The sequence below is a fragment of the Tenebrio molitor genome, chromosome 2, assembly GCF_963966145.1.
Source record: "Tenebrio molitor chromosome 2, icTenMoli1.1, whole genome shotgun sequence".
NCBI lineage: Eukaryota > Metazoa > Arthropoda > Insecta > Coleoptera > Tenebrionidae > Tenebrio > Tenebrio molitor.
Window position 1 is genome coordinate 31,574,799 of NC_091047.1, and position 8,173 is coordinate 31,582,971.

Here is an 8,173-nt window from a genome sequence, read left to right on the forward strand (position 1 = left end):
CTTTCTTTTGTGCCTGTTTCACTCTCTTCGTCTCTCGAGCCTCTTTTTGCAGTTGTTTTTGTGAAGCAGTGTGTCTTTTGCACCACCAAGGAATCCCATTCTTATCGCTTCGCGAAGAGTGGCATTTAAAACAATTTTATCATGATTTCCACAATCCAACCGTGAAAAATCTACTTGTGCCTTCATGTAGGCTGGTGCATTTGTCCCTATTTTAGCTTTGCCGCCATATTACCGCCCGAGCGAAAATACCCACTTCTACAAAAAATTCAGGAATGATTGTGTATCACTGCAGAACAATCTATAAAACTTTCAAAATTTTTAACGAAACAGGTCGGGTCAGCTGATGTCGGTTCTTTATGCGTTGTTATAAATGAAACCAAGTTGCTCAGAAGATAGTGTTAGTCATCGACACAATTTGTTCCAGAAAGATTTTGATTTGTTAGGCCATTTAAAATTTGAGTTTTTAAGCTAGCAATAAATTGGGTTGCTGTGGATTGTCCCTAGACCCACAGCCTCTTGTAACCCCAAACAAATAGCTCAAGAGAATCTTGATGTAGAGTCCTGCCCCGTAAATAATAATCAATGGCATTGTTCTAACAGATGATAGAGGTCTGCTTGTTTTCAGTTTACATGTTAAGAAAGTAGATATTTTATTGTTAACTTTGGATCAAAACCAAGAAATTTTACCATTCTTTGTTCTTCTTTGGAAATTCCAAAACTTGAAGGCGCGGTTCCAATAAGTCTCATGGGGTCCGAGCAGGAGACTAAATTCGCAGTAAAAACTTCGTTTCGCAAAAATGGAGACATGACAAGTAGTGCTTTTCCAGAGTCATCCAAAAGTGTTTTTAATTGAGTAAAATCTTTATCCGCTAAAACAACATGTCCCGCTTCCAGCAAAAGCAAGAAATTACTGCTTGTCGTGATTTGGGAATGGGTAGTTCTACCTCCGTATGCTTCAGACACGAACGATATTTGCCTATGGGTTGTACAACCGACCAATATTTTTACTCGAAACCCCTTTATACAGGGTGTCCCAGAACTCGCGGATCAAATTGAAACTGTATATTCCTTGATGGTAATGAAGGTAAAAAACGTTTAGAAAAATATTCAGGGTGCAACAGCTTTTTAGTTATGAATTAATCAAATTGACCAATAGAGCTCGATCTAATTTTCCCTTTATGAGAAAATTGAGTACCTTCCCTCAATTGCCAAGCAACGTATAATTCGATGAATAATAAAATTATTTTCAATATTTATCTGGTCAACTTGTCGAAACAGACGTCAAAAGTGACAGCTATTTTTGAAATAACCAAAAATGGGATAATTTCGCCAAAGGCAGGCGAACAAATGTATAGAATCTAAATCAGGGAACGCAAGAAGTTAGTTTCTTATTCCGACAATGAATGAAATATGGTTTGTTATGTTATGAGTGAAAATTTCCAGAGCAATTGTAACCTTGAGGGGTATGGCAAATTGACGGGAGGGATATGATGAATTGAACCTTTGTTGAAGGAAGGTAAAATGGCGACGTAGCGTCAAGTAAGTAATACATATTACTACCTTAAAAATCTTAGTAAAAAGTGAAATATGCAGGGCCTGTGAAGTGAATCGGAATCACAAGAAATTTATCCTGACTCCTGTGCATCACACTGCATCTGCAACGTATTAGCGCAGCTACACGAGCGGGACTCGTCATCGTCGAAATGAAAGAAAAGACTTTTAGGAACATTTTTGACAATGCAAAAAAAGCTGGAGTTACACGTAGGTTTTGAGCAACAGATCAAGCATAGTGGCTGTTTGGGGCCTAATGGGGGCTCCAGGAATTGCTCGGAACCAAATGGGGCTCCTGGGTTTGCTCAGCCTAATGGAGGCTTCACTGGTTTGACTGTAGGCGCGCGTGAACTGACACACCGTATCGCTTTGTGTAAAACCTTTATTTACATTTATACAATTCTTTGGACCGTACGACCGTACTCGAGATGTTGGGTAAGAATGACTTCTGACTTGTGACTCTGACTGTTCTACCCTGAGTCCATCTCGGTACTGTCGTCTCAAATCTCTCTCTTCACCCACGCAGGGGTGGTTCTCGGTTCTGAAAGGAGGGGGGTGGCTCTACGCCCCGACAGTGGCAGTTCTGAAAAAAAGAAGACAAAACTGGATTGAACTAACCTATTTATTTTAGCATCATTATTAGTAAAAATTTAAGATCAAATTTTATAACTAAACGATGTAGAATGCAACAAATGAAATAAGAAACATGCAAAATAAAAAGAATAATTTATAACAAGTGTTCAGTCTAAGCATATTAGGAATAACAGTAGCCAGTCTTTCGTGAATTTGGTCATTTATTTCTTCTAAAATATTGATAGGTTCGCGGTAAATATTGTTCTTCAAATATACTTCTTCTACCGTCGTCATCAAAGTACTGAAGAACAGCATCTTCAGTCTCTGGCGTTCTAACTTCTCGCGGGGGACCACCAATTTCTTGTCAGCTAGGCACCAAGGACCCAATGTCTCGAGCACGGTACACCAACCGTAGAAATACGTTATAATTTGGATGTGGAAAACGTATTGCATATTCCCTTCCATCCTCACGTGCATTGCACCGGCACTCTCCATAAATTATGAGCATTTCGGCATTCTCTGCAGCTGTATACATGATTTCAATACGAAGTTTGACAATTTCGAATGAAATTATAACTTGACGTTGTCAAAATCTTCGCAGTTGCCCAAACATTTACTTGAAATTCCATACTATTCTTATTAGAATTATGTTGCTAGGCAATTCAAACCTTTGGTTAAATTTACGTGAAATTCAAATTAACAGCGTCCTTCTGATTGGTTAACTTTAATTATTCATTACAAAAAATCGATTATACCCTGTCCTTTTTTTTAAACGGCATTGCTTTCAGTTATCACCAAGGAAAACGCACTGTAAGTTTGATCCGCGAGTTCTGGGACACCTGTATAATGAGAATACTAGTAAACTCACTGGGAGATGTCTGCAGGTTGCTCAGCCGGAATTCTGTACAATCAATAATAACGCGACAATTTTCGTTGAAATCACGAAACTCTTGTGGCATTAAAGCCTGAATAGTTTCTTTTGGTGGTCATTGGACAAAGTTGCTGCATGTTTGGGCCATTTCTTCGAGTAAGGAATAAAAAATTATCGAAACTGTTCGATGAACAGCAAATAAAACTCCTAATGCAGAAACAGTTATTTGTATAGCAAGGCTGCGAAATCCTACTTTGACGAACCGAGAGAAAAATTGTCGTCAAGGCCGCTTTGCGGCCGAGACAAGACAATCTCGAGGTCGTCAAAGGATTTCGTAGCCAAGGTGTACACAACATTTTGTGTGCAACCCGCTCGCTATTTTTTAAATGAAAGTGACAAAAGTCAAAAGTGGAGATGGTCGGTCAGGTGCTGGTTGAGCCGACAGGGACGCTATTCTGGCGGCCGCTCGACGTACTATTATTCCAGCGCGCTAGAAAATATTTTTTTCACAACTTTTTCGACAGTTTAGGATATTGAATTCTATTCTGTTCGATAGTTTAAAAAATCTTCAAACTTTATTCCAAAAATGGTTTGAATATTTTCATCAGAACAAAAGTTAACAGGGGGGTATAAGTTTTACCATGCAATTCCCTATGGCAACAGTTAAAAAAAATGCACTGTATATAAAATATAAAACGATTTCAAAAATCTTGGAAAAATTGGATAGAATAGATATTGGGCGATAATTGTCTATAATAGAACGATCACCGTTTTTGAAAACCGGAATAATTTTGGATATTTTCCACAAAGAAGGAAATTTAGATTGCCGAAGTGAAGCATTAAAGATTGTCAACAGCGGCTGAATAAACATGGTTTTACAGTCTTTTACCAACAAGGCTGGTATTTGGTCATGTCCTGCAGTGAAAGAATTCTTAATCAAGACTATAGCTGCAGAAATATCAGCTTCAGAAATTTGAATTATATTTAAAGATGAGTCGGATACTACATTAACGTCCGAGATCAGGGGATCTGGATCAGATGCTATAAAGACAGATTGGAAAAAGGAAGCAAATGCATCAACTATATTTTGAGGTGCATCAAAGACATCACCATTGCACGTTACTCTTCCCGGAATTCTAGAGACACCTTTTTTTGAGTTAATATATGACCAGAATTTACGTGGATCATCTCTTATGTTATTTTGTATGCTACTTAAGTAAGCAACACGCGCAGAGGCGATTTGCCTTTTGATCAACCTGCGATATTCCTTAAATCTCTGGTAATAATTAAGAAATGACCAGTCAGTAGCTAATAGTTCCTGATACAATAGGACATAATTAGCTGTCTTAAAATTGTAAGTTTTAGCATTATTAGATGGAACGAAATTTATATCATAAGTAGACAAACATACAAATATTGATAGTACAGGGTGGTACCAGTCCTCATTCACAAATGGTGTAGAATCATGTATAACTACCCACTCAAGGCTGGAAAAAACGAGGTTCAACAATCTGTGAGATAAATTCTTGACATCACTAAATTGTTTTAAACTCAAATATTGGCTAGATCTGTTAATTACCGTAACAAGATTTCAATTATAATTATCCTTTTGGATAAACTGCGGTATATTAAAGTCACCAATAATATTGTTGGTAGACACAAAATTATGTTCAAAATAGTTACAGAAAGTAGTCAGCTTAGGCAAAGATGGGGTTCTAGGAAAATAAACAACAAATATAAGAAACTCATCCTTGCCTAAGAAATATTTACAACCAACAAACTCTATAAGATAATTAAGTGCAACACGCAACTCCGAGACATCTATCTGTTCAATTTTTAGTGTGGATTTGGCAGCTAAGAAAACACTACCTCCTCTAGAAAATTCAAGAGGTTATAATTACGATCACATCTAACAACGTTATATAAGTAAGGTGAAATAAATTCCGATGTAGAAATATCATCATTCAACCATGTTTCAGTAATGCAAATGATATCACAATCCAGCGAACTAGACGCATCAAGAAAATTATTAGGGTGTCCAGAAAGTTCTGAGCGTTTTTGTGGTATTCTGTTTCTCGATATAAAATAAATGTAAAATCAATTGGTAATTTTTGTTAGTTTTTTAAAATATGAAGTACACTTGTCCATAAACAATTTGACGTTTCTTAGTTAAATAATTTTCAATTGGTTACATTCTGTTAATTGATTGTTTACATGGAAAAAGAACAAAATCGTAATTTAATGTTATATGAATTTAAATGTGGACATTCAGCAGCAGCAGCCACAAGAAATATTTATGTAGAATTGAAGGTGCGGGGACGGTAAAAGAGTCCACTTGTCGGCGATGGTTTGCGCTGAATGGGGAAGAAGATAAGAATCCTTCGGGACGAAAGAGCCCATCCTCTATCGTTGTGGAATTGAGCTTTTGGGACAAAGATGGTTGGAAGTCATTGACAATAACGGCAATATTTAGTTTAATTGTTGTTTAATTTTTTAAGTAATAGGTATTTATTTATTTTTAACTATTTTTCTAAAAAACGCTCAGAACTTTCTGGACACGCTAATATTTAGTTTGTTACGAATACTGCGTACGTTTTGATAATAGATGGAATTATCAGAAGAGTTGGGCTTTAATTGTTTAAATTGACAGAAACGATGCGAGGAATACCATTTACATGTTTTAACGTGAGACCTTCTTCACCGCTCTCAATTCTGGCCTAAAGTTCACTTTTAACTTTATTGAATAACGATCTTTGTTTAGGCGTACGATCTGAAGAGACTTTTAGATTTTTGTATTTGGGACTGGCCAAGAGATGAGAACGGCGAGATTTCATTCTGCGGAAAATTTGAACCACATTATCTTCAATGTCAAATCGTAGTTTAATAGGACGTGAAGTGGTACGAGTCTCGTTGTATTTTCCTAGTCGAGAACAGGTAAAATTCGGCAGGACGGCGCGGCGTCAGGTTCCAGAAAACTAAGAAAGTCAGTCACAAATTGCTGGTTCTCTGCGGTGCGTTGTTGTGAGGAGATATTTGGAGGCTGTTCAGGTGTATTGTAAATAATCAAACAACTTCTCTCATAATTTCTTCAAACTCGAATATCACGATCAGACCCAACTGCAGTATTAACTAAAATTTCTTCCTCGCCACAACATTTATCTTTGGTGATTGGTTTGATTTGAGCCTCAACAATAATTTTTTCTTTTGAAGCAGGGATATAGGTTTAAGTTCCAGCTTCGCTCAAATTTCCATCGCGCGTACGGTTGCAACGATCAACTTGTAATTTTCTCTTGTTTCTTCGAAAAAGTAAAACTGAGTACCCTTATCTTCGAACGTTACAGGTTTTTCGGAGGAAAATTCATTCTGCTGAAGCTCATTCCTGGGAGGTTCGCTCTCCAATTGTTGATTCTTGCTGTCCATTTCCGTGTTTGTTCTAGCTGTAGCCCGTTCAAACATACCACAAGTTTTCAAAATATTACAAAACAATAAAACTAGTGTCATTATTTTCCAACAAAACATTAAATACAAAAGTTGTAGAGTAAAAAAAAATGTATCTAAATCCTTTTCTAATTATTTTCTAACACCTTCTGGTTCTGTTAGACAAGAAAAATTAATATTAAAAATCTATCGATAAAATAGTAATTGCCATGACTCCCGACAGCAATAAAATTCATTTTTTGACAAAACGCAACGAGTTTGGTTGTCACCTCGGTTACACTTCACTGCTATTGCTATTTTGACAAATTCTTCAATTCTTTTTTCCATTATTGTGTACTTCTGGAAGATGTTAAAAAACAAAAAAAGGAAAAATTGGAAACCATTTTTAAAACTCGACAACTTTTGTATTTAAGGCTTTGTTCTAAAATGATTAGGGGAGCCAATATCCGAAGATTTTTACTTTTACACGTAAAGTGCCTAAGTACCAAAATCCATTCTACACCCGGTATAGTGCGAATATGCCCGATTAGCTTTTCGCAGTTTTTACGACACTCAACCGCAACAGACTGTAAAAGTGTTTTCTTCTTACACTATGGTAAAGTTGAATTTTACTGTCTCCATAGGGACGAGAAAATAGGTGTTTCTAAGGCTAGCCTTGCAAAAAAAAAGACACAAATACAGTACATTCACTTTTGTTTTAGACCAGAGTAGGCTATGGAAATTTGGCGAGTTGTATGGTAAGACTGTGGCTGAATGACAATGTATATTATGTATAATATTTGAGGTTACACTTTGTTGTTAAAATTCATGACCATGTAGCCAAGCATTATCATTTTCCAATTAACTACATAGTTTCGAGGACTCAATAATGTGTGTACTTACGGCAATATTTTCGGATAACGAAACTAAAGGATGTTGTGAGTACTTACAGGCTTGATTTATTTAAAGCATTCCAAAGTAAGTACCCCCAGTTTCCTGTTACTATTCAAAATTTACCTGACCAGAGGAGAGCCATTATGAAGAAAAACTATATCCCTTCGGCAATTTTAGAAAAGATCAAAAATGATGTGAAGTTAGAATTGTCAATTAACTATTCTGATAATTCCACTCAGAAAATTTCAACCAATCAGCTTGTAGTATTTTGAATCATTGGACCAATTAGGAACGAATTACACCGATAATTTAGCATGGTCCTAAAATTATCGAAAAATTATCGACTGTAATTACACGAGAGGTCTTTTTTTGTCCGGATAAAATTGAATTTTTTTACGATAATTTGGTTGCTTGGTAAATTGACGACACAAACCACCCGATAAAAAAACGAGTCCGTAGGACGAGTTTTTTTTATCTGGTGGTTTGTGGAGTCAATTTACCAAAAAGAAACCAAATTAGAGTTTAAAAAATGAAATTTTAGCCTGGACGAAAAAAACCTCGAGCGTAATTCGATGAGATAATTTAATGAATAATGATAGGTAGGTAATTATGAAAAATTGAATTGGCCATTTTGCACGTCAATTTATTACAAGCTGTGTCAATGTTTAAGATTGTTGGTTCGTTATCATAACAACAAACAATAATCATGTTCGAAAAAGTTTGCCATGGAAGTTTAAGCACATTTTATCCAGATGCAAAGTTAGGGCTAACTTTATCCGATGTCAAAGTGACAAATGCATCGCGGCTTATGGGATTTTTTATACATGAATTAAATTATCGCTGTAATCATCTCCACCTTCCTAAAAT

The 8,173-nt window shown here is 36.2% G+C and overlaps 1 long non-coding RNA gene across 1 annotated transcript; it reads left to right on the top strand.

Annotated features, from left to right (window-relative positions):
• The first annotated feature begins 909 nt into the window (after positions 1-909).
• LOC138124829 (uncharacterized) lies at positions 910-2,287 on the top strand. Its single transcript, XR_011157288.1, has 2 exons — positions 910-1,539; positions 1,594-2,287. It is a non-coding gene; the product is annotated as an uncharacterized lncRNA (long non-coding RNA).
• Positions 2,288-8,173: the final 5,886 nt, after the last annotated feature.